Source organism: Oncorhynchus masou, chromosome 5 (genome assembly GCF_036934945.1).
Source record: "Oncorhynchus masou masou isolate Uvic2021 chromosome 5, UVic_Omas_1.1, whole genome shotgun sequence".
Taxonomy (NCBI): domain Eukaryota; kingdom Metazoa; phylum Chordata; class Actinopteri; order Salmoniformes; family Salmonidae; genus Oncorhynchus; species Oncorhynchus masou.
In genome coordinates this window covers 92,045,773-92,069,341 of record NC_088216.1, presented here as the reverse complement: position 1 = coordinate 92,069,341, position 23,569 = coordinate 92,045,773, and the positions used below count along the sequence as shown (strand labels likewise).

Here is a 23,569-nt window from a genome sequence, read left to right as displayed (position 1 = left end):
GGTTTCTCAATTTCTTTCTTAGATTTTTGCATTCTTCATCAAACCATTTGTCATTGTTGTTAATTTTCTTCGGTTTTCTATTTGAGATTTTTAGATTTGATAGGGAAGCTGAGAGGTCAAATATACTGTTGAGATTTTCTACTGACAAATTTACACCTTCACTATTACAGTGGAACGTTTTACTCAGGAAATTGTCTAAAATGGATTGAATTTGTTGTTGCCTAATTGTTTTTTGGTAGGTTTCCAAACTGCATTCCTTCCATCTACAGCATTTCTTAATGTTACTCAGTTCCTTTGGCTTTGATGCCTCATGATTGAGTATTGCTCTGTGGGTTCTGGTAGTGGGTTCTGGTAGTCTTTAATAGTTGATTCTAAGATCTGCATTTGATCATGTATATGTTTTTGCTCTTTATTATTTGTTATAGAGCCAAAAATATTGGAGAAGTGGTTTACCCATACATCTCCATTTTGGATGTCTGGATGTCTCTCTGTCTCTCCCCATCTCTCTGTGTCTCTCCCCATCTCTCTGTGTCTCTCCCCATCTCTCTGTGTCTCTCCCCATCTCTCTCTGTCTCTCTCCCCATCTCTCTGTGTCTCTACCCATCACTCTGTGTCTCTCCCCATCTCTCTGTGTCTCTCTCCCCATCTCTCTGTGTCTCTACCCATCTCTCTGTGTCTCTCTCCATCTCTCTGTGTCTCTCTCCATCTCTCTGTGTCTCTCCCCATCTCTCTGTGTCTCTTCATCTCTCTGTGTCTCTCTTCATATCTCTGTGTCTCTCTTCATATCTCTGTGTCACTCTCCATCTATCTGTGCCTCTCCCCATCTCTCTGTGTCTCTCTCTATCTCACTCTCTTCTAAAAAGATAACAATGAGTCATCCAATGGTCAAATGTAATGTAGTAGTCTTGGATGGGTCATAAAATAACATAGGAATGACATGGATGATCATTATACAGTTGGTTCCTGTGGACAGACAAGGACACAGAGAGAGAGAGCGAGTTAACATGTAGGGTCATTAGACAGTTTGTTCCTGTGGACAGACTAGGACAGAGAGAGATAGAAAGGGAGAGAGAAAAAGTTAGAGACAGTTAACCTGTAGGCTCATTCGGGCGGCGGGTAGTCTCATGGTTAGAGCTTTGGGCCATTAACCGCAAAGTTGCTAGATTGAATCACCAAGCTGACAAGGTAAAAAAATGTTGTTCTGCCCCGAAAAAGGCAGTTAACCCACTGTTCCTAGGCTGTCATTGAAAATAATAATTTGTTTTTAACTGACTTGCCTAGTTACATAATGGTTAAATAAAATTATACAGTTGGGGTGGAGGGGGGGGCACAATTAAACAGCATGATCATTACACAGGTGCACCTTGTGCTGGGGACAACATGTGCTGGGGACAACATCTAACATGTGGAGTTTTGTCACACAACCCAATGCCACGGATGTCTCAAGTTGAGGGAGCGTACAACTGGCACTTTGACTGCAGGAATGTCCACCAGAGCTGTTGCCAGAGAATTTAATGTTCATTTCTCTGCCATAAGCCGCCTCCAAATTCCTTTTTGAGAATTTGGCAATACGTCCAGCCGGCCTCACAACCGCATATCACTTGTAAACAGCTCAGGACCTCTACATCCGGCTTCTTCACCTGCGGGATCATCTGAGACCAGCCACTCGGACAGCTGATGAAAGTGTGGGTTTGCACAACCGAAGAATTTCTGCACAAACTGTCAAAAACCGGCTCAGAGAAGCTCATCTGCGTGCTCGTTGTCCTAACCAGAATATTAACCTGACTGCAGTTTGGCGTCTTAACCAACTTCAGTGGGCTTGGGTGGCTGGAGTCTTTGACAATTTTTAGGGCCTTTCTCTGACACCGCTTGGTATAGAGGTCCTGGATGGCAGGAAGCTTGGCCCCAGTGATGTACTGGGCCGTACGCACTACCCTATGTAGAGCCTTGCGGTCGGAGACCGAGCAGCTGCCATACCAGGCAGTGATGCAACCCGTCAGGATGCTCTCGATGGTGCAGCTGTAAAGCCTTTTGAGGATCTGAGGACACATACCAAATCTTTTCAGTCTCCTGAGGGGGAATAGATTTTGTCATGCCTTCTTCACGACTGTCTTGGTGTTTTTGGACCATCTTAGTTTGTTGTTGATGTGGACGCCAAGGAACTTGAAGCTCTCAACCTGCTCCACTACAGCCCCGTCTGGCACGTTCGTCGTAACTAGGAGACCAAGGCGCAGCGTGATTGGAATAGATTCTTCTTTTCTTAACCTCTCTGAACCACCCATCCCGGATCCGGTATAATTGTCATCAGCAACGCTGAATAGCATAGCGCCACAGTCAAATAATATTACTAAAAATATTCATATTCATGAAATCACAAGTGCAATATTGCAAAACACAGCTTAGCCTTTTGTTAAAACGAAGAACACTAAAAAACTAAGAAAACAACAAAATGAATGTGAAGCTATAAACAACTAGTGCTGACATGCAACTACAGATAGACAATAACCCACAAAACCAAAATGGCAAATGGCAACCTAAATAGGATCCCCAATCAGAGACAACGATAAACAGCTGTCTCTGATTGGGAACCAATTCAGGCCTCCTTAGACCTACATTTACCTAGACGATACCAAAACCCCATACATCTACAAAAACCATAGACAAGACAAAAACACACATACCACCCTCGTCACACCCTGACCTAACCAAAATAATAAAGAAAACATAGATAACTAAAGTCAGGGAGTGACAGTACCCCCCCCCCCCAAAGGTGCGGACCTAGACCTATATGGGAGGGTCTGGGTGGGCATCTAACCTCGGTGGCGGCTCTGGTTCTGGACGCAGTCCCCCTTCTTTACACTGAGTCCGCTCTTTTAGCACTGACCCGTGGATCATCGTTGGAGGCTCTGGACTGCGGATCCTCGCTGGAGTCCCTCGCTGCATGGATCATTGCCGGATGTTCTGGACTGGGGACCTTCGCTGGAGACCCCGGCCTGGGGACCGTCGCTGGAGACCCCGGACTGGGGACCGTCGCTGGAGACACCGGGCCGGGGACCGTCATTGGAGGCCCTGTGCCGGAGACCGTCGTTGGAGCTTCCGGACTCTGGCCCGTCGTTGGAGCTTCCGGACTGTGGCCCGTCGTTGGAGCTTCCGGACTGTGGCCCGTCGTTGGAGCTTCCGGACTGTGGCCCGTCGTTAAAGGTTCTGGTGTGTGAACTGTCGCCAGACGCTCTGGACTGGGTACTGTTGCTGGACGTTCTGGACTGCCAAGGTGCACTGTAGGCCTGGTGTGTGGTGCCGGCACTGGTGGTACCGGGCTGGGGACACGTACCTCAGGGCGAGTGCGGGGAGGAGGAACAGGATACACTGGACCGTGGAGACGCATTGGAGATCCAGAACATGGAGCTGGCTCAATACGTCCTGGCTGGATGCCCATTCTAGCCCGGCAAATGCGAGGAGCTGGAATATAGCGCACCGGGCTAGAATAGAGCACTGGAGACACCGTGCGCATCTCTTCATAACACGGTGCCTGACCAGTTACACGCACCCCACGGTAAGCATGAGGAGTTGTCTCAGGTCTCCTACCTGACTCAGCCAATCTCCTCGTGTGCCACCCCCAAACTTTTTTCTTGGGGCTGCCTCTCGGGCTTCCGTGCTAGCTGTGTACCCTCATATCGTCGCCGTTCCTCTATTCTCTGGTATTTCTCCTCCTTAGAACGGCGATACTCCCCAGGCTGCGTCCAGGGTCCTGCTCCATCTAGTATTTCCTCCCATGTCCAGGATTCTTTTCCATCCAAAATCTCTTCCCAAGTCCATAACGTCTGCTCCTCCTTTACACACTGCTTGGTCCTGTTAAGGTGGGTTATTCTGTCACGTTCGTCATATTGATGAGATGCAGCGTGATAATCATACATGCTTCATACATACATGCTTCTTTTAATGAAGGAAAAAACACTAAACAATCTAAGAAAGAAACAAAATGAATGTGAAGATATATAACGAGTACTGACATGCAATTACACATAAACAGTAGTTTTGTGGGTTATTGTATATCATTGTCTCTGATTGGGGATCCTATTTAGGTTGCCATTTTCCATGTTGGTTTTGTGGGTTATTGTCTATGTGTAGTTGCATGTCAGCCCTCGTTGTTATATAGCTTCACGTTAGTTTTGTTTCTTTCAATGTGGATAGGGGTTGTTCCCTCTGCTGTTTCCTGAAGTCCACAATCATCTCCTTTGTTTTGTTGACGTTGAGTAAGAGGTTGTTTTCCTGACACCACTCTCCAAGTGCCCTCACCTCCTTTCTGTAGGCTGTCTTGTCGTTGTTGGTGATCAGGCCCACTACTGTTGTGTCGTCTGCAAACTTGATGATTGAGTTGGAGGCGTGCATGGCCACACAGTCGTGGGTGAACAGGGAGTACATGAGAGGGCTGAACACACGCTTGTGGGGCCCCAGTGTTGAGGGTCAGCGAAGTGGAGATGTTGTTTCCTATCTTCACCACCTGGGGGTGGGCCGTCAGGAAGTCCAGGATCCAGTTGCACAGGGCGGGGTTGAGACCCAGGGCCTCCAGCTTGATGATGAGCTTGGAGGGTACTATGGAGTTGTAGTCAATGAACAGCATTCTTACATAGGTATTCTTTTTGTCCAGATGGGATAGGGCAGTGCAATGGCGATTGCGTCATCTGTAGACCTGTTGTGGCAGTAAGCAAACTGAAGTGGGTCTAGGGTGGCTGGTAAAGTGGCGGTGATATGATCCTTGATTAGCCCCTGAAGTACTTCATGATGACAGAAGAGTTCTACGGGGCGGTAGTCATTTAGTTCAGTTTCTTTGCCTTCTTGGGTACAGGAACAATGGTGGCCATATTGAAGCATATGGGGACAAGATACTGGGATAGGGAGAGATTAAATATGTCTGTTAACATACCAGACAGCTGGTCTGCGCATGCTCTGAGGATGCGTCTAGGGATGCAGTCCGGGCCAGCAGCCTTGCGAGGGTTAACACATTTAAATGTTTTACTCACATCAGCCACTGAGAAGGAGAGGGGGAGGGGCCGCAGACTTTGTTAGCGATCCGCGACGGTGGCACTGTATTATCCTCAAAGCAGGTCAAAGACGGTGTTTAGTTTGTCTGGAAGCGTGACGTCGGTATCCGTGATGTGCCTGTTTTTGTTTTTATAGTACGTGATTTCCTGTAGACCCTGCCACATACATCTCATGTCTGAGCCTTTGAATTGCGACTCCACCTTGTCCCTGTACTGGCATTTTGCTTGTTTGATTGCCTTGCTTGTTTGATTACCTTGGAGGGAATAACTACACTGTTTATATTCAACCGTATCTCCAGACCTCTTTCCATGGTTAAATGCGATGGTTCACACTTTCAGTTTTGCGCGAATGCCGCCATCCATCCACAGTTTCTGGTTAGGGTAGGTTTTAAGTCACAGTGGGTAAAACATCTCTAATGCACTTTATAAACTCAGAGTCAGCGTATAGATCAATGTCATTCTCTAATACTAACCGGAACATATTCCAGTCTGCTTGATCAAAACAATCTTGGAGCGTGGCATCCGATTGGTCAGACCAGCGTTCATTGGTTCTTGTCACTGGTACATCCTGTTTGAGTTTCTGCCTATAGGACGGTAGGAGCAAGATGACGTCGTGATCAGATTTGCCGAAGAGAGGGCGGGGGAGGGCTTTGTATGCATCACTTAAGTTAGAGTAGTAGCGGTCGAGAGTATTAGCCCTATGTGTTGTGCAATCAATATGCTGATAGAATTTAGGTAACATTGATCGCCAATTTGCTTTGTTAAAATCCCCAGCTACAATAAATGCAGACCCCGGGTATATATTTTCCAGTTTACATAGAGTCCAGTAAAGTTCCTTGAGGACCGTCTTGGTGTTCGCTTGATGGGGGATGTACTCAGCTGTGACTATAACTGACGAGAATTCTCTTGGTAGGTAGAATGGCCGGCATTTGAATGTAAGGAATTCTAGTTCGGAGCAGAAGGACTTGAGTTCCTGTATGTTATGATTAAACCACGAGTCTTTAATCATAATCACCCCCACCTTTCCTCTTCCCAGAGAGGTGTTTATCTCTGTCGGCACAATGCATGGAGAAGCCCGGTGGCTGAACGATTCCGACAACATATCGCGAGAGAGCCATGTTTCCATGAAACAGAGAATGTTACAATCTCCGAAGTCTCTCTGGAAGGCAACCCTTGTTCGAATTTCGTCTACCTTGTTGTCAAGAGACTGGACATTGGCGAGTAGTATACTTGGGAGTGGTGAGCAATGTGCCAGTTTTCGAAGCCTGACCAGAAGACCGCTCCGCCTGCCCCTTCTGCATCACCGTTGTTTTCAGTCAGCTGCTGGGATCCATTGTCCTGGGTGGTGGTCCGAACAGAGGATCTATTGTCCTGGGTGGTGGTCCGAACAGAGGATCTATTGTCCTGGGTGGTGGTCCGAACAGAGGATCTATTGTCCTGGGTGGTGGTCCGAACAGAGGATCTAATGTCCTGGGTGGTGGTCCGAACAGAGGATCTAATGTCCTGGGTGGTGGTCCGAACAGAGGATCTAATGTCCTGGGTGGTGGTCCGAACAGAGGATCTATTGTCCTGGGTGGTGGTCCGAACAGAGGATCTAATGTCCTGGGTGGTGGTCCGAACAGAGGATCTATTGTCCTGGGTGGTGGTCCGAACAGAGGATCTATTGTCCTGGGTGGTGGTCCGAACAGAGGATCTATTGTCCTGGGTGGTGCTCCGAACAGAGGATCTATTGTCCTGGGTGGTGGTCCGAACAGAGGATCTATTGTCCTGGGTGGTGGTCCGAACAGAGGGTCTATTGTCCTGGGTGGTGGTCCGAACAGAGGATCTATTGTCCTGGGTGGTGGTCCGAACAGAGGATCTAATGTCCTGGGTGGTGGTACGAACAGAGGATCTATTTTCCTGGGTGGTGGTCCGAACAGAGGATCCAATGTCCTGGGTGGTGGTCCGAACAGAGGATCTATTGTCCTGGGTGGTGGTCCGAACAGAGGATCTATTGTCCTGGGTGGTGGTCCGAACAGAGGATCTATTGTCCTGGGTGGTGGTCCGAACAGAGGATCTATTGTCCTGGGTGGTGGTCCGAACAGAGGATCTAATGTCCTGGGTGGTGGTCCGAACAGAGGATCTATTGTAATGCAGACTTTTGTCCAAAGGACTGGTGGGGCCACTACCATATGGGTGGCCCCAGTGGGACGAACCCACGGATGCTCTACCGACTGAGCCACACAGGACCCAATTGTCCTGGGTGGTGGTCCGAACAGAGGATCTATTGTCCTGGTGGTGGTGTCCTGTCCGAACAGAGGATCTATTGTCCTGGGTGGTGGTCCGAACAGAGGATCTATTGTCCTGGGTGGTGGTCCGAACAGAGGATCTATTGTCCTGGGTGGTGGTCCGAACAGAGGATCTATTGTCCTGGGTGGTGGTCCAGAGGATCTATTGTCCTGGGTGGTGGTCCGAGGGATCTATTGTCCTGGGTGGTGGTCCGAACAGAGGATCTATTGTCCTGGGTGGTGGTCCGAACAGAGGATCTATTGTCCTGGGTGGTGGTCCGAACAGAGGATCTAATGTCCTGGGTGGTGGTCCGAACAGAGGATCTATTGTCCTGGGTGGTGGTCCGAACAGAGGATCTATTGTCCTGGGTGGTGGTCCGAACAGAGGATCTATTGTCCTGGGTGGTGGTCCGAACAGAGGATCTATTGTCCTGGGTGGTGGTCCGAACAGAGGATCTATTGTCCTGGTTGGTGGTCCGAACAGAGGATCCATTGTCCTGGGTGGTGGTCCGAACAGAGGATCCATTGTCCTGGGTGGTGGTGCGAACAGAGGATCTAATGTCCTGGGTGGTGGTCCGAACAGAGGATCTATTGTCCTGGGAGGTGGTCCGAACAGAGGATCTAATGTCCTGGGTGGTGGTCCGAACAGAGGATCATTGTCCTGGGTGGTGGTCCTGAGGATCTAATGTCCTGGGTGGTGGTCCGAACAGAGGATCTATTGTCCTGGGTGGTGGTCCGAACAGAGGATCTATTGTCCTGGGTGGTGGTCCGAACAGAGGATCTATTGTCCTGGGTGGTGGTCCGAACAGAGGATCTATTGTCCTGGGTGGTGGTCCGAACAGAGGATCTATTGTCCTGGGTGGTGGTCCGAACAGAGGATCTATTGTCCTGGGTGGTGGTGGTCTATTGTCCTGGGTGGTGGTCCGAACAGAGGATCTATTGTCCTGGGTGGTGGTCCGAACAGAGGATCTATTGTCCTGGGTGGTGGTCCGAACAGAGGATCTATTGTCCTGGGTGGTGGTCCGAACAGAGGATCTATTGTCCTGGGTGGTGGTCCGAACAGAGGATCTATGTCCTGGGTGGTGGTCCAGAGGATCTATTGTCCTGGGTGGTGGTCCGAACAGAGGATCTATTGTCCTGGGTGGTGGTCCGAACAGAGGATCTATTGTCCTGGGTGGTGGTCCGAACAGAGGATCCATTGTCCTGGGTGGTGGTGTCCTTGTCCTGGGTGGTGGTCCGAACAGAGGATCTATTGTCCTGGGTGGTGGTCCGAACAGAGGATCTATTGTCCTGGGTGGTGGTCCGAACAGAGGATCTATTGTCCTGGGTGGTGGTCCGAACAGAGGATCTATTGTCCTGGGTGGTGGTCTAACAGAGGATCTATTGTCCTGGGTGGTGGTCCGAACAGAGGATCTATTGTCCTGGGAGGTGGTCCGAACAGAGGATCCATTGTCCTGGGTGGTGTTCCGAACAGAGGATCCATTGTCCTGGGTGGTGGTCCGAACAGAGGATCTATTGTCCTGGGTGGTGGTCCGAACAGAGGATCCATTGTCCTGGGTGGTGGTCCGAACAGAGGATCTATTGTCCTGGGTGGTGGTCCGAACAGAGGATCTATTGTCCTGGGTGGTGGTCCGAACAGAGGATCTATTGTCCTGGGTGGTGGTCCGAACAGAGGATCTATTGTCCTGAGGATGGTGGGTGGTGGTCCGAACAGAGGATCTATTGTCCTGGGTGGTGGTCCGAACAGAGGATCTATTGTCCTGGGTGGTGGTCCGAACAGAGGATCTATTGTCCTGGGTGGTGGTCCGAACAGAGGATCTATTGTCCTGGGTGGTGGTCGAACAGAGGATCTATTGTCCTGGGTGGTGGTCCGAACAGGATCTATTGTCCTGGGTGGTGGTCCGATCTATGTCCTGGGTGGTGGTCCGAACAGAGGATCTATTGTCCTGGGTGGTGGTCCGAACAGAGGATCTATTGTCCTGGGTGGTGGTCCGAACAGAGGATCTATGGTCCTAACAGAGGATCTATTGTCCTGGGTGGTGGTCCGAACAGAGGATCTATTGTCCTGGGTGGTGGTCCGAACAGAGGATCTATTGTCCTGGGTGGTGGTCCGAACAGAGGATCTATTGTCCTGATCTGTCCTGGGTGGTGGTCCGAACAGAGGATCTATTGTCCTGGGTGGTGGTCCGAACAGAGGATCTATTGTCCTGGGTGGTGGTCCGAACAGAGGATCTATTGTCCTGGGTGGTGGTCCGATCCATTGTCCTGGGTGGTGGTCCGAACAGAGGATCTATTGTCCTGGGTGGTGGTCCGAACAGAGGATCTAATGTCCTGGGTGGTGGTCCGAACAGAGGATCTAATGTCCTGGGTGGTGGTCCGAACAGAGGATCTATTGTCCTGGGTGGTGGTCCGAACAGAGGATCTATTGTCCTGGGTGGTGGTCCGAACAGAGGATCTATTGTCCTGGGTGGTGGTCCGAACAGAGGATCTATTGTCCTGGGTGGTGGTCCGAACAGAGGATCTATTGTCCTGGGTGGTGGTCCGAACAGAGGATCTATTGTCCTGGGTGGTGGTCCGAACAGAGGATCTAATGTCCTGGGTGGTGGTCCGAACAGAGGATCTATTGTCCTGGGTGGTGGTCCGAACAGAGGATCTATTGTCCTGGGTGGTGGTCCGAACAGAGGATCTATTGTCCTGGGTGGTGTTCCGAACAGAGGATCTATTGTCCTGGGTGGTGGTCCGAACAGAGGATCCATTGTCCTGGGTGGTGGTCCGAACAGAGGATCCATTGTCCTGTGTGGTGGTCCGAACATAGGATCTATTGTCCTGGGTGGTGGTCCGAACAGAGGATCTATTGTCCTGGGTGGTGGTCCGAACAGAGGATCTATTGTCCTGGTTGGTGGTCCGAACAGAGGATCCATTGTCCTGGGTGGTGTTCCGAACAGAGGATCTATTGTCCTGGGTGGTGGTCCGAACAGAGGATCTATTGTCCTGGGTGGTGGTCCGAACAGAGGATCTATTGTCCTGGTTGGTGGTCCGAACAGAGGATCCATTGTCCTGGGTGGTGAACTATTGGACGTTGCTCTTATCCAATAGTTCCTTCCGGCTGTATGTAATAAGACTTCAGATTTCCTGGGGTAACAATGTAAGAAATAGTACATAAAAAACAAATACTGCATAGTTTCCTAGGAACTCGATAGAACGCTGATAGAAATGAGGTAAAACTGATTAAAGCTTCCCTGCATTAAAGTCCCCGGCCACTCGGAGCGCCGGCTCTGAATGAGCATTTTCCTGTTTGTTTATGACCATTTACAGCTCATTGAGTGTGGTTTAAGTGATATCGTACACCAGCTGTTTTTACAAATATAAATAGGCCACTACCCCGTGTCTTACCAGAGGCTGATGTTCTATCCTGCTGATAGTGTATAACCCGCCAGCCGACAGCTTTTAATATCCCATTGGTAGGCTATACGTGCTTTCAGTTTGTCCCATTTGTTTCCAGTGATTGAACGTTGGCTAACAGTACATATGGCAAAGGCAGATTAGCCTGATTAGCCTCGTCGCCTGATGCTCCCTCACAAGGCACCCTGATCTCTTTCTGCGAAATCTGTTTCTTTCTCCAGCAAATGACGTGGATGAGGGCCTGTATGGAGTAAATCATTCTTGTCCGACTCATTAAAGAACAATTATTTGTCCAATTCGAGGTGAGTAATCGCTGTTCTGATGTCCAGAAGCTCCTTTCGGTCATAAGAGACAGTAGCAGAAACATTATGTACAAAATTAGTTACTATTTTGTTTGTTTTTCGCATTGTTTTTTATGTTTGGTTATTTATAGGCAGCAGAAAGGTCAGATGATAGGCAGTGGAGAGGTCAGATGATAGGCAGGTGATAGGCAGTGGAGAGGTCAGGTGATAGGCAGCGGAGAGATCAGGTGATAGACAGTGGAGAGGTCAGGTGATAGGAAGTGGAGAGATCAGGTGATAGACAAGGGAGAGGTCAGGTGATGGTCAGGTGATAGGCAGTGGAGAGGTCAGGTGATAGACAGTGGAGAGGTCAGGTGATAGGCAGTGGAGAGGTCAGGTGATAGGCAGTGGAGAGGTCAGGTGATAGGCAGTGGAGAGGTCAGGTGATAGACAGTGGAGAGATCAGGTAATAGGCAGTGGAGAGCTCAGGTGATAGGCAGTGGAGAGCTCAGGTGATAGGCAGTGGAGAGATCAGGTGATAGACAGTGGAGAGATCAGGTGATAGACAATGGAGAGATCAGGCGATAGACAAGGGAGAGGTCAGGTGATGGTCAGGTGATGGGCAGCGGAGAGGTCAGGTGATAGGCAGCATAGAGGTCAGGTGATAGGCAGCATAGAGGTCATGTGATAGGCAGCATAGAGGTCAGGTGATAGGCAGCATAGAGGTCAGGTGATAGACAGCGGAGAGATCAGGTGATGGTCAGGTGATAGGCAGGGGAGAAGTCAGGTTTTAGGCAGTGGAGATTTCAGGTGATGGACAGGGGAGAGGTCAGGTTTTAGGCAGTGGAGAGGTCAGGTGATGGACAGGGGAGAGGTCAGGTGATAGGCAGTGGAGAGGTCAGGTGATAGGCAGTGGAGAGGTCAGGTGATAGGCAGTGGAGAGGTCAGGTGATAGGCAGGGGAGAGGTCAGGGGATAGACAGTGGAGAGGTCAGGGGATAGGCAGTGGAGAGGTCAGGTGATAGGCAGGTGATAGGCAGCATAGAGGTCAGGTGATAGGCAGTGGAGAGGTCAGGTGATAGACAGGGGAGAGATCAGGGGATGGTCAGGTGATAGGCAGCATAGAGGTCAGGTGATAGGCAGCATGGAGGTCAGGTGATAGGCAGCATGGAGGTCAGGTGATAGGCAGCATGGAGGTCAGGTGATAGGCAGCATAGAGGTCAGGTGATAGGCAGCATAGAGGTCAGGTGATAGACAGGGGAGAGGTCAGGTTTTAGGCAGTGGAGAGGTCAGGTGATGGACAGGGGAGAGGTCAGGTTTTAGGCAGTGGAGAGGTCAGGTTTTAGGCAGTGGAGAGGTCAAGGGATGGTCAGGTGATAGGCAGTGGAGAGGTCAGGTGATAGACAGGGGAGAGGTCAGGTTTTAGGCAGTGGAGAGGTCAGGTTTTAGGCAGTGGAGAGGTCAAGGGATGGTCAGGTGATAGGCAGTGGAGAGATCAGGTGATAGACAGGGGAGAGGTCAGGTTTTAGGCAGTGGAGAGGTCAGGTGATGGACAGGGGAGAGGTCAGGTGATAGACAGGGGAGAAGTCAGGTGATAGACAGGGGAGAGGTCAGGTGTTAGGCAGGGGAGAGGTCAGGTGACAGGCAGTGGAGAGGTCAGGTGATGGTCAGGTGATAGACAGTGGAGAGGTCAGGTGATAGGAAGTGGAGAGGTCAGGTGATAGACAGCAGATAGCACTGTTTTCATGTGAGTATAAAATCCTAATCGAGGCTGTAAACTGCATGAAGCTGCAGTAATTTGAATAATGATCTATTCAACAATGTTGAACGTTTCATTCCATTCCATTTGGATCAGCAGTATTTTATAAGGTTTAGAAAGACACAGAAGAAGGCCAGTCTGGCTGTATTTTATCTTCTAATATTGAGATGTGCTGCCTGTTGAGGATCATCATGCTCTCAAGTCCTCCTATAATAAAATGGCCACACAGTCGGAGTTTACATTTAAACTCAGTTTTTCACAATTCCTGACATTTAATCCTAGTAAAAATTCCCTGTCTTAGGTCAGTTAGGATCACCACTTCATTTTAAGACTGTGAAATGTCAGAATAGTATAGAGAATGATTTATTTCAGCTTTTATTTATTTCATCACATTCCCAGTGGTTCAGAAGTTTACATACACTCAATTAGTATTTGGTAGCATTGCCTTTAAATTGTTTAACTTGGGTCAAACGTTTTTTTTTCCTGAAGTCTTGGCTGATTTCTTTTGATTTTTCCATAATGTCAAGCAACGGGGCACTGAGTTTGAAAGTAGGCCTTGAAATACATCCACAGGTACACCTCCAATTGACTCAAATTATGTCAATTAGCCTATCAGAAGCTTCTAAAGCCATGGAGTGGTTGAAGTGGAGTGGTTGAAAAACTAGTTTTAATGACTCCAACCTAAGTGTACGTAAACTTCCCACTTCAACTGTAGGTCCCAGCAGGCCCAGTTATTTAGGAAAGCTTATGCTCCCAGCAGGCCCAGTTATTAAGGAAATCTTATGCTCCCAGCAGGCCCAGTTATTCAGGAAAGCTTATGCTCCCAGCAGGCCCAGTTATTAAGGAAAGCTTATGCTCCTTGCAGGCCCAGTTATTCAGGAAAGCTTATGCTCCCAGCAGGCCCAGTTATTCAGGAAATCTTATGCTCCCAGCAGGCCCAGTTATTCGGGAAAGCTTATGCTCCCAGTAGGACCAGTTATTCAGGAAAGCTTATGCTCCCAGCAGGACCAGTAATTCAGGAAAGCTTATGCTGCCAACAGGCCCAGTTATTCAGGAAAGCTTATGCTCCCAGCAGGCCCAGTTATTCAGGAAAGATTCTGCTCCCATCAGGCCCAGTTATTAAGGAAAGCTTATGATCCCAGCAGGCCAGTTATTCAGGAAAGCTTATGATCCCAGCAGGCCAGTTATTCAGGAAAGATTATGCTCCCAGCACGCCCAGTTATTAAGGAAATCTTATGCTCCCAGCAGGCCCAGTTATTTAGGAAAGCTTATGCTCCCAGCAGGCCCAGGTATTCAGGAAACTTATTCTCCCAGCAGGCCCAGTTATTCAGGAAAGCTTATGCTCCCAGCAGGCCCAGTTATTCAGGAGAGCTTATGCTCCCAGCAGGCCTAGTTATTCAGGAAAGCTTATGCTCCCAGCAGGCCCAGTTATTTAGGAAAGATTATGCTTCCTGTAGGCCCAGTAATTCAGGAAAGATTATGCTCCCAGCAGGCCCAGTTATTCAGGAGAGATTATGCTCCCAGCAGGGCCAGTTATTCAGGAAATCTTATGCTCCCAGCAGGCCCAGTTATTCAAGAGAGATTATGCTTCCAGCAGGCCCAGTTATTCAGGAAATCTTATGCTCCCAGCAGGCCCAGTTATTCAGGAAATCTTATGCTCCCAGCAGGCCCAGTTATTCAAGAAAGCTTATGCTCCCAGCAGGCCCAGTTATTTAGGAAAGATTATGCTCCCAGCAGGCCCAGGTATTCAGGAAACTTATTCTCCCAGCAGGCCCAGTTATTCAGGAAAGCTTATGCTCCCAGCAGGCCCAGTTATTCAGGAGAGCTTATGCTCCCAGCAGGCCTAGTTATTCAGGAAAGCTTATGCTCCCAGCAGGCCCAGTTATTTAGGAAAGATTATGCTTCCTGTAGGCCCAGTAATTCAGGAAAGATTATGCTCCCAGCAGGCCCAGTTATTCAGGAGAGATTATGCTCCCAGCAGGGCCAGTTATTCAGGAAATCTTATGCTCCCAGCAGGCCCAGTTATTCAAGAGAGATTATGCTTCCAGCAGGCCCAGTTATTCAGGAAATCTTATGCTCCCAGCAGGCCCAGTTATTCAGGAAATCTTATGCTCCCAGCAGGCCCAGTTATTCAAGAAAGCTTATGCTCCCAGCAGGCCCAGTTATTTAGGAAAGATTATGCTCCCACCAGGCCCAGTTATTCAGGAAAGCTTATGCTCCCAGCAGGCCCAGCTATTCAGTTATTCAGGAAAGATTATGCTCCCAGCAGGCCCAGTTATTTTGGAAAGATTATGCTCCCAGCAGGCCCAATTATTCAGGAAAGCTTATGCTCCCATCAGGCCCAGTTATTAAGGAAAGCTTATGCTCCCAGCAGGCCAGTTATTCAGGAAAGATTATGCTCCCAGCACGCCAAGTTATTAAGGAAATCTTATGCTCCCAGCAGGCCCAGTTATTTAGGAAAGCTTATGCTCCCAGCAGGCCCAGTTATTAAGGAAAGCTTATGCTCCCAGCAGGCCCAGTAATTCAGGAAAGCTTATGCTCCCAGCAGGCCCAGTTATTCAGGAAACTATTCTCCCAGCAGGCCCAGTTATTCAGTAAAGCTTATGCTCCCAGCAGGCCCAGTTATTCAGGAAAGCTTATGCTCCCAGCAGGCCTAGTTATTCAGGAAAGCTTATGCTCCCAGCAGGCCCAGTTATTCAGGAAAGCTTATGCTCCCAGCAGGCCCAGTTATTCAGGATAGCTTATGCTCCCAGCAGGCCCAGTTATTTAGGAAAGATTATGCTTCCTGCAGGCCCAGTAATTCAGGAAAGATTATGCTCCTAGCAGGCCCAGTTATTCAGGAGAGATTATGCTCCCAGCAGGCCCAGTTATTCAGGAGAGATTATGCTTCCAGCAGGCCCAGTTATTCAGGAAATCTTATGCTCCCAGCAGGCCCAGTTATTCAGTAAATCTTATGCTCCCAGCAGGCCCAGTTATTCAGGAAATCTTATGCTTCCAGCAGGACCAGTTATTCAGGATTGCTTATGCTCCCAGCAGGCCCAGTTATTTAGGAAAGATTATGCTCCCAACAGGCCCAGTTATTCAGGAAAGATTATGCTCCCAGCAGGCCCAGTTATGCAGGAGAGATTACGCTCCCAGCAGGGCCAGTTATTCAGGAAATCATATGCTCCCAGCAGGCCCAGTTATTCAGGAAAGCTTATGCTCCCAGTAGGCCCAGTTATTCAGGAAAGCTTATGCTCCCAGCAATCCCAGTTATTTAGGAAAGATTATGCTCCCAGCAGGCCCAGTTATTCAGGAAAGCTTATGCTGCCAACAGGCCCAGTTATTCAGGAAAGCGTATGCTCCCAGCAGGCCCAGTTATTTAGGAAAGATTATGCTCCCAGCAGGCCCAGTTATTCAGGAAAGCTTATGCTCCCAGCAGGCCCAGTTATTTAGGAAAGATTATGCTCCCAGCAGGCCCAGTTATTCAGGCGAGATTATGCTCCCAGCAGGCCCAGTTATTCAGGCGAGATTATGCTCCCAGCAGGCCCAGTTATTCAGGAGAGATTATGCTCCCAGCAGGCCCAGTCATTCAGGAGAGATTATTCTTCCAGCAGGCCCAGTTATTCAGGAATTCTTATGCTCCCAGCAGGCCCAGTTATTCAGGAGAGATTATGCTCCCAGCAGGCCCAGTTATTCAGGAGAGATTATGCTCCCAGCAGGCCCAGTTATTCAGGAAAGCTTATGCTCCCAGCAGGCCCAGTTATTCAGGAAATCCTATGCTCCCAGCAGGCCCAGTTATTCAGGAAATCTTATGCTCCCAGCAGGCCCAGTTATTCAGGAGAGATTATGCTCCCAGCAGGCTCAGTTATTCAGGAGAGATTATGCTCCCAGCAGGCCCAGTTATTCAGGAGAGATTATGCTCCCAGTAGGCCCTGTTATTCAGGAGAGATTATGCTCCCAGCAGGCCCAGTTATTCAGGAGAGATTATGCTCCCAGCAGGCCCAGTTATTCAGGAAATCTTATGCTCCCAGCAGGCCCAGTTATTCAGGAAATCTTATGCTCCCAGCAGGCCCAGTTATTCATGAGAGATTATGCTCCCAGCAGGCCCAGTTATTCAGGAGAGATTATGCTCCCAGCAGGCCCAGTTGTTCAGGAAAGCTTATGCTCCCAGCAGGCCCAGTTATTCAGGAAATCTTATGCTCCCAGCAGGCCCAGTTATTCAGGAAATCTTATGCTCCCAGCAGGCCCAGTTATTCAGGGGAGATTATGCTCCCAGCAGGCCCAGTTATTCAGGCGAGATAATGCTCCCAGCAGGCCCAGTTATTCAGGAGAGATTATGCTCCCAGAAGGCCCAGTTATTCAGGAGAGATTATGCTCCCAGCAGGCCCAGTTATTCAGGAAATCTTGTGCTCCCAGCAGGCCCAGTTATTCAGGAGAGATTATGCTCCCAGCAGGCCCAGTTATTCAGGAGAGATTATGCTCCCAGCAGGCCCAGGTATTCATGAAATCTTATGCTCCCAGCAGGGCCAGTTATTCAGGAAATCTTATGCTCCCAGCAGGCCCAGTTATTCAGGAAATCTTATGCTCCCAGCAGGCCCAGTTATTCAGGAGAGATTATGCTCCCAGCAGGCCCAGTTATTCAGGAGAGATTATGCTCCCAGCAGGCCCAGTTATTCAGGAAATCTTATGCTCCCAGCAGGCCCAGTTATTCAGGAGAGATTATGCTCCCAGCAGGCTCAGTTATTCAGGAGAGATTATGCTCCCAGCAGGCCCAGTTATTCAGGAGAGATTATGCTCCCAGTAGGCCCTGTTATTCAGGAGAGATTATGCTCCCAGCAGGCCCAGTTATTCAGGAGAGATTATGCTCCCAGCAGGCCCAGTTATTCAGGAAATCTTATGCTCCCAGCAGGCCCAGTTATTCAGGAAATCTTATGCTCCCAGCAGGCCCAGTTATTCATTAGAGATTATGCTCCCAGCAGGCCCAGTTATTCAGGAGAGATTATGCTCCCAGCAGGCCCAGTTGTTCAGGAAAGCTTATGCTCCCAGCAGGCCCAGTTATTCAGGAAATCTTATGCTCCCAGCAGGCCCAGTTATTCAGGAAATCTTATGCTCCCAGCAGGCCCAGTTATTCAGGGGAGATTATGCTCCCAGCAGGCCCAGTTATTCAGGCGAGATAATGCTCCCAGCAGGCCCAGTTATTCAGGAGAGATTATGCTCCCAGAAGGCCCAGTTATTCAGGAGAGATTATGCTCCCAGCAGGCCCAGTTATTCAGGAAATCTTGTGCTCCCAGCAGGCCCAGTTATTCAGGAGAGATTATGCTCCCAGCAGGCCCAGTTATTCAGGAGAGATTATGCTCCCAGCAGGCCCAGGTATTCAGGAAATCTTATGCTCCCAGCAGGGCCAGTTATTCAGGAAATCTTATGCTCCCAGCAGGCCCAGTTATTCAGGAAATCTTATGCTCCCAGCAGGCCCAGTTATTCAGGAGAGATTATGCTCCCAGCAGGCCCAGTTATTCAGGAGAGATTATGCTCCCAGCAGGCCCAGTTATTCAGGAGAGATTATGCTCCCCGCAGGCCCAGTTATTCAGGAAATCTTATGCTCCCAGCAGGCTCAGTTATTCAGGAGAGATTATGCTCCCAGCAGGCTCAGTTATTCAGGAGAGATTATGCTCCCAGCAGGCCCAGTTATTCAGGAAATCTTATGCTCCCAGCAGGCTCAGTTATTCAGGAGAGATTATGCTCCCAGCAGGCTCAGTTATTCAGGAGAGATTATGCTCCCAGCAGGCCCAGTTATTCAGGAGAGATTATGCTCCCAGCAGGCCCAGTTATTCAGGAAATCTTATGCTCCCAGCAGGCTCAGTTATTCAGGAGAGATTATGCTCCCAGCAGGCCCAGTTATTCAGGAAATCTTATGCTCCCAGCAGGCTCAGTTATTCAGTAGAGATTATGCTCCCAGCAGGCTCAGTTATTCAGGAGAGATTATGCTCCCAGCAGGCCCAGTTATTCAGGAGAGATTATGCTCCCAGCAGGCCCAGTTATTCAGGAAATCTTATGCTCCCAGCAGGCCCAGTTATTCAGGAGAGATTATGCTCCCAGCAGGCCCAGTTATTCAGGAGAGATTATGCTCCCAGCAGGCCCAGTTATTCAGGAGAGATTATGCTCCCAGCAGGCCCAGTTATTCAAGAGAGATTATGCTCCCAGCAGGCCCAGTTATTCAGGAAATCTTATGCTCCCAGCAGGCCCAGTTATTCAGGAGAGATTATGCTCCCAGCAGGCCCAGTTATTCAGGAAATCTTATGCTCCCAGCAGGCCCAGTTATTCAGGAGAGATTATGCTCCCAGCAGGCCCAGTTATTCAAGAGAGATTATGCTCCCAGCAGGCCCAGTTATTCAGGAAATCTTATGCTCCCAGCAGGCCCAGTTATTCAGGAGAGATTATGCTCCCAGCAGGCCCAGTTATTCTGGAGAGATTATGCTCCCAGCAGGCCCAGTTATTCAGGAGATATTGCCGATCCAAGTGGCTATTCCTCACTCACCTAGAACTATAATGCTTCAATATAGCCTAATTATGAGTAATTTTACTTTGAAATGTTTTACCTTTTATATGTGGCATAACCAGCCTCAACCAATCACAATGTTTTAATCTGATTATACTACCTGGGCATGTTTGTCCACTCCACTCCACTCTGATATATTTCCAGCACCCGAACTGTGCGCAGGCCATTTGAGGAATGGAAAGAGAAAAGTTTAATAACATCAAAAAGTCTAATGATATTCAGAGATTGTCAAGTACAGCCTTTGATACTGGGTACAGGGTAGGGAGGAATGTATTTTCTCTTTATTTTTTATTTTATTTTGATTTAACTAGGCAAGTCAGTTAAGAATACATTCAGGGGCAGAACGACAGATTTGTCCCTTGTCAGCTCGGGGATTTGAACATGAAGCCTTTTGGTTACTAGTCGAACGCTCTAAACACTAGGCTATCCTGCCGCCCCTGGCATAATGGCATAAGATTGAGATAGTCTATTTGATTGTGGTGTTGAAAACGCAAGACTCTGATGTTGATGTTTCCGAAGTTGGTAATCAATATACAGTGTTGCTTATTGTTTGTGTGTGGTGCATTGGCACAGAAACCTGTTTGTGGAAAATTAGTTGCATATATTTTATATAATTACAAACATAGAATCAACATTTTTAAAATCGGTTGTCTCCCTAGCTGATCATTTTCTACAGCCCTCTGATTGTAGTGTAATGACATGGAATCCAAGTGGGAAAAAAACATTTTTAAATATACTTAAGTCATACTTCATTCATATATTTTAATATATTTAACTATGTTTGTGATAAATATACTTCATGATGACAGAAGTGAGTTCCATGGGGCGGTAGTCATTTAGTTCAGTTATCTTTGCATTCTTGGGTATAGGAACAATGGTGGCCATCTTGAAGCAGGTGGGGACAGCAGACTGGGATAGGGAGAGATTGAATATGTCCCTAAACACACCAGTCAGCTGGTCTATGCATGCTAGGGATGCCGGTACATTATATTATCAATCAAAACTTCAGCTGCAATTAAGTTAAATATACTTTTTTGAAAGTATACTGAAGTCAATTTTCTTGAGACATGGAAAAAGTATACTTTCAGGAAGCATGTCCCTCAGCTGTTCCCTTATGTGGAATAAACAATCATTATCATTGTCAACTTCTTCTGCAATCTGCTGAACAGAAATTCAGAAAGGAATTCAGACAGTACTTCAGAACTCTATGCTTCAACTTAAAAACAACTCCATGTGTAATTTGAATGAATATAGTAAATTATGAAGAAAGCATATGAAATTGAAATACACTTTTAAGGAGTGTGTTTAAGTGTAATGATAGTTAACATATAGAATACTTAAAAATTGAGAAACTATTAATTTAAAGGACACTTTTAATAATTGTGTTGATAGTATATTTATAGTATACTTAAGATATACTAGAAAAGTACCAGTCATATTTGAATTTGTCGTATATTTAAGTTTACTTTAGCATACTTGTTTTCCCTTGGGAAGGGTGGTCCTTGGAGGTCAGCGAACCCTCAACCTTTTGGCTCTGCGTTGCATCGGGTGGTGATGTCAACATTCCCCTTCATATAATATTCCTTAACAGGGAAGTACAGCTATTGTTATTTGTGGGGGAATGTGTACTATTTGTTTACAGTGGAAAGGGATGATCCAAAATACGTTTTACGTTGGGGAGGGGGATGCATTCTCTATGACACTGCGAGTTGGACCCCCCCAGATACATGCTGTCACTGTTACTCTAGAATGCAGATATATCCTGTTTCTGCAGTGTCCTCCCGTCATATTTCCTGTTTCTGCAGTGTCCTCCCGTCATATTCCCTGTTTCTGCAGTGTCCTCCCGTCATATTCCCTGTTTCTGCAGTGTCCTCCGGTCATATTTCCTGTTTCTGCAGTGTCCTCCTGTCATATTCCCTGTTTCTGCAGTGTCCTCCCGTCATATTTCCTGTTTCTGCAGTGTCCTCCCATCATATTTCCTGTTTCTGCAGTGTCCTCCCGTCATATTCCCTGTTTCTGCAGTGTCCTCCCGTCATATTTCCTGTTTCTGCAGTGTCCTCCTGTCATATTCCCTGTTTCTGCAGTGTTCTCCCGTCATATTCCCTGTTTCTGCAGTGTCCTCCCGTCATATTTCCTGTTTCTGCAGTGTCCTCCCGTCATATTCCCTGTTTCTGCAGTGTCCTCCCGTCATATTTCCTGTTTCTGCAGTGTCCTCCCGTCATATTCCCTGTTTCTGCAGTGTCCTCCCGTCATATTTCCTGTTTCTGCAGTGTCCTCCCGTCATATTCCCTGTTTCTGCAGTGTCCTCCCGTCATATTTCCTGTTTCTGCAGTGTCCTCCCGTCATATTCCCTGTTTCTGCAGTGTCCTCCCGTCATATTTCCTGTTTCTGCAGTGTCCTCCTGTCATATTCCCTGTTTCTGCAGTGTCCTCCCGTCATATTCCCTGTTTCTGCAGTGTCCTCCCGTCATATTCCCTGTTTCTGCAGTGTCCTCCCATCATATTTCCTGTTTCTGCAGTGTCCTCCCGTCATATTCCCTGTTTCTGCAGTGTCCTCCCGTCATATTTCCTGTTTCTGCAGTGTCCTCCCGTCATATTTCCTGTTTCTGCAGTGTCCTCCCGTCATATTTCCTGTTTCTGCAGTGTCCTCCCGTCATATTCCCTGTTTCTGCAGTGTCCTCCCGTCATATTCCCTGCAATGTGAAAAGGAATAGTGATGTTTCAGAGAGAACTGTTGTTTATCAGAGAGAGAGGGGGCAGCAGATTGCTCTGCCCACTCAGTCACACACACACACACACACACACACACACACACACACACACACACACACACACACACACACACACACACACACACACACACACACACACACACACACACACACACACACACACACACACACACACACACACTGCCTCCTGCCCACAAAGTCACACATCAGCCGGCCAGGCAGATGGAGGTTTGCACGCGTTGGACAACGTTGTTCACGGTGTGTGCGTGTCACTTCAAGCTTAATAACTTACATTTTCAGCTATTGTTCTTTTTGTCTGGAATGGCATAACATTATGGAGCAGAGGTATTCCTCATAGCCTTGACGACACACCACAGGATGCTGCTAAAGGGAGGACGGCTCACACCATGTGTTTGATGTATTTGATACCATTCCACCATTCTGCTCCATCTATTACCACGAGAACATCCTCCCCAAGAGAGGGAGGAGGGAGAGAGGGAGGAGGGAGAGAGGGAGGAGGGAGAGATGGAGAGAGGGAGGAAGGAGAGATAGAGAGGGAGAGTGCAAGAGAGGGCGAGAGAGGGATAGAGGGTGTGTGAGAGAGAGGAAGGAGGTAGAGAGGGAGAGGGCGAGAAAGGGAGAGGGAGAGTGAGAGGGAGAATGTGTTATGGAGGTAGAGCAGGCTGGAACAGGACAGGTACTGAGTCATTGTAGAGTTATATACAGGTAGATACTGTAGAATGAGGTAGAGGTAGAGTTATATAGAAGTAGATACTGTAGAATGAGTTAGAGGTAGATACTGTAGAATGAGTTAGAGGTAGAGTTATATAGAGGTAGATATTGTAGAATGAGTTGGAGGTAGAGTTTTATATAGAGGTAGATACTGTTGAATGAGGTAGAGTTATATAGAGGTAGATATTGTAGAATGAGGTAGAGTTGTATAGAGGTACCTACTGTAGAATGAGGTAGAGGTAGATACTGTAGAATGAGGTAGAGATATAGTTATATAAAAGTAGATACTGTAGAATGAGGTAGAGGTAGATACTGTAGAATGAGTTGGCTACAGTTAAAGGTAAGCCGAGGTTGGCTGAGATGGATGGGAGGGATGTAGCTACACAGTTAAAGGTAAGCCGAGGTTGGCTGAGATGGATGGGAGGGATGTAGCTACACAGTTAAAGGTAAGCCGAGGTTGGCTGAGATGGATGGGAGGGATGAAGCTACACAGTTAAAGGTAAGCCGAGGTTGGCTGAGATGGATGGGAGGGATGAAGCTACACAGTTAAAGGTAAGCCGAGGTTGACTGAGATGGATGGGAGGGATGAAGCTACACAGTTAAAGGTAGGCCGAGGTTGACTGAGATGGATGGGAGGGATGAAGCTACACAGTTAAAGGTAAGCCGAGGTTGGCTGAGATGGATGGGAGGGATGAAGCTACACAGTTAAAGGTAAGCCGAGGTTGGCTGAGATGGATGGGAGGGATGAAGCTACACAGTTAAAGGTAAGCCGAGGTTGACTGAGATGGATGGGAGGGATGAAGCTACACAGTTAAAGG

The 23,569-nt window shown here is 48.2% G+C and overlaps 1 protein-coding gene across 1 annotated transcript in view; it reads left to right on the top strand.

The window, feature by feature from the left end:
* Positions 1 to 23,569, top strand: part of znf831 (zinc finger protein 831) — a 116,371-nt gene that overhangs the window by 3,887 nt on the left and 88,915 nt on the right. The gene's annotated exons all lie outside the window — the stretch shown is intronic.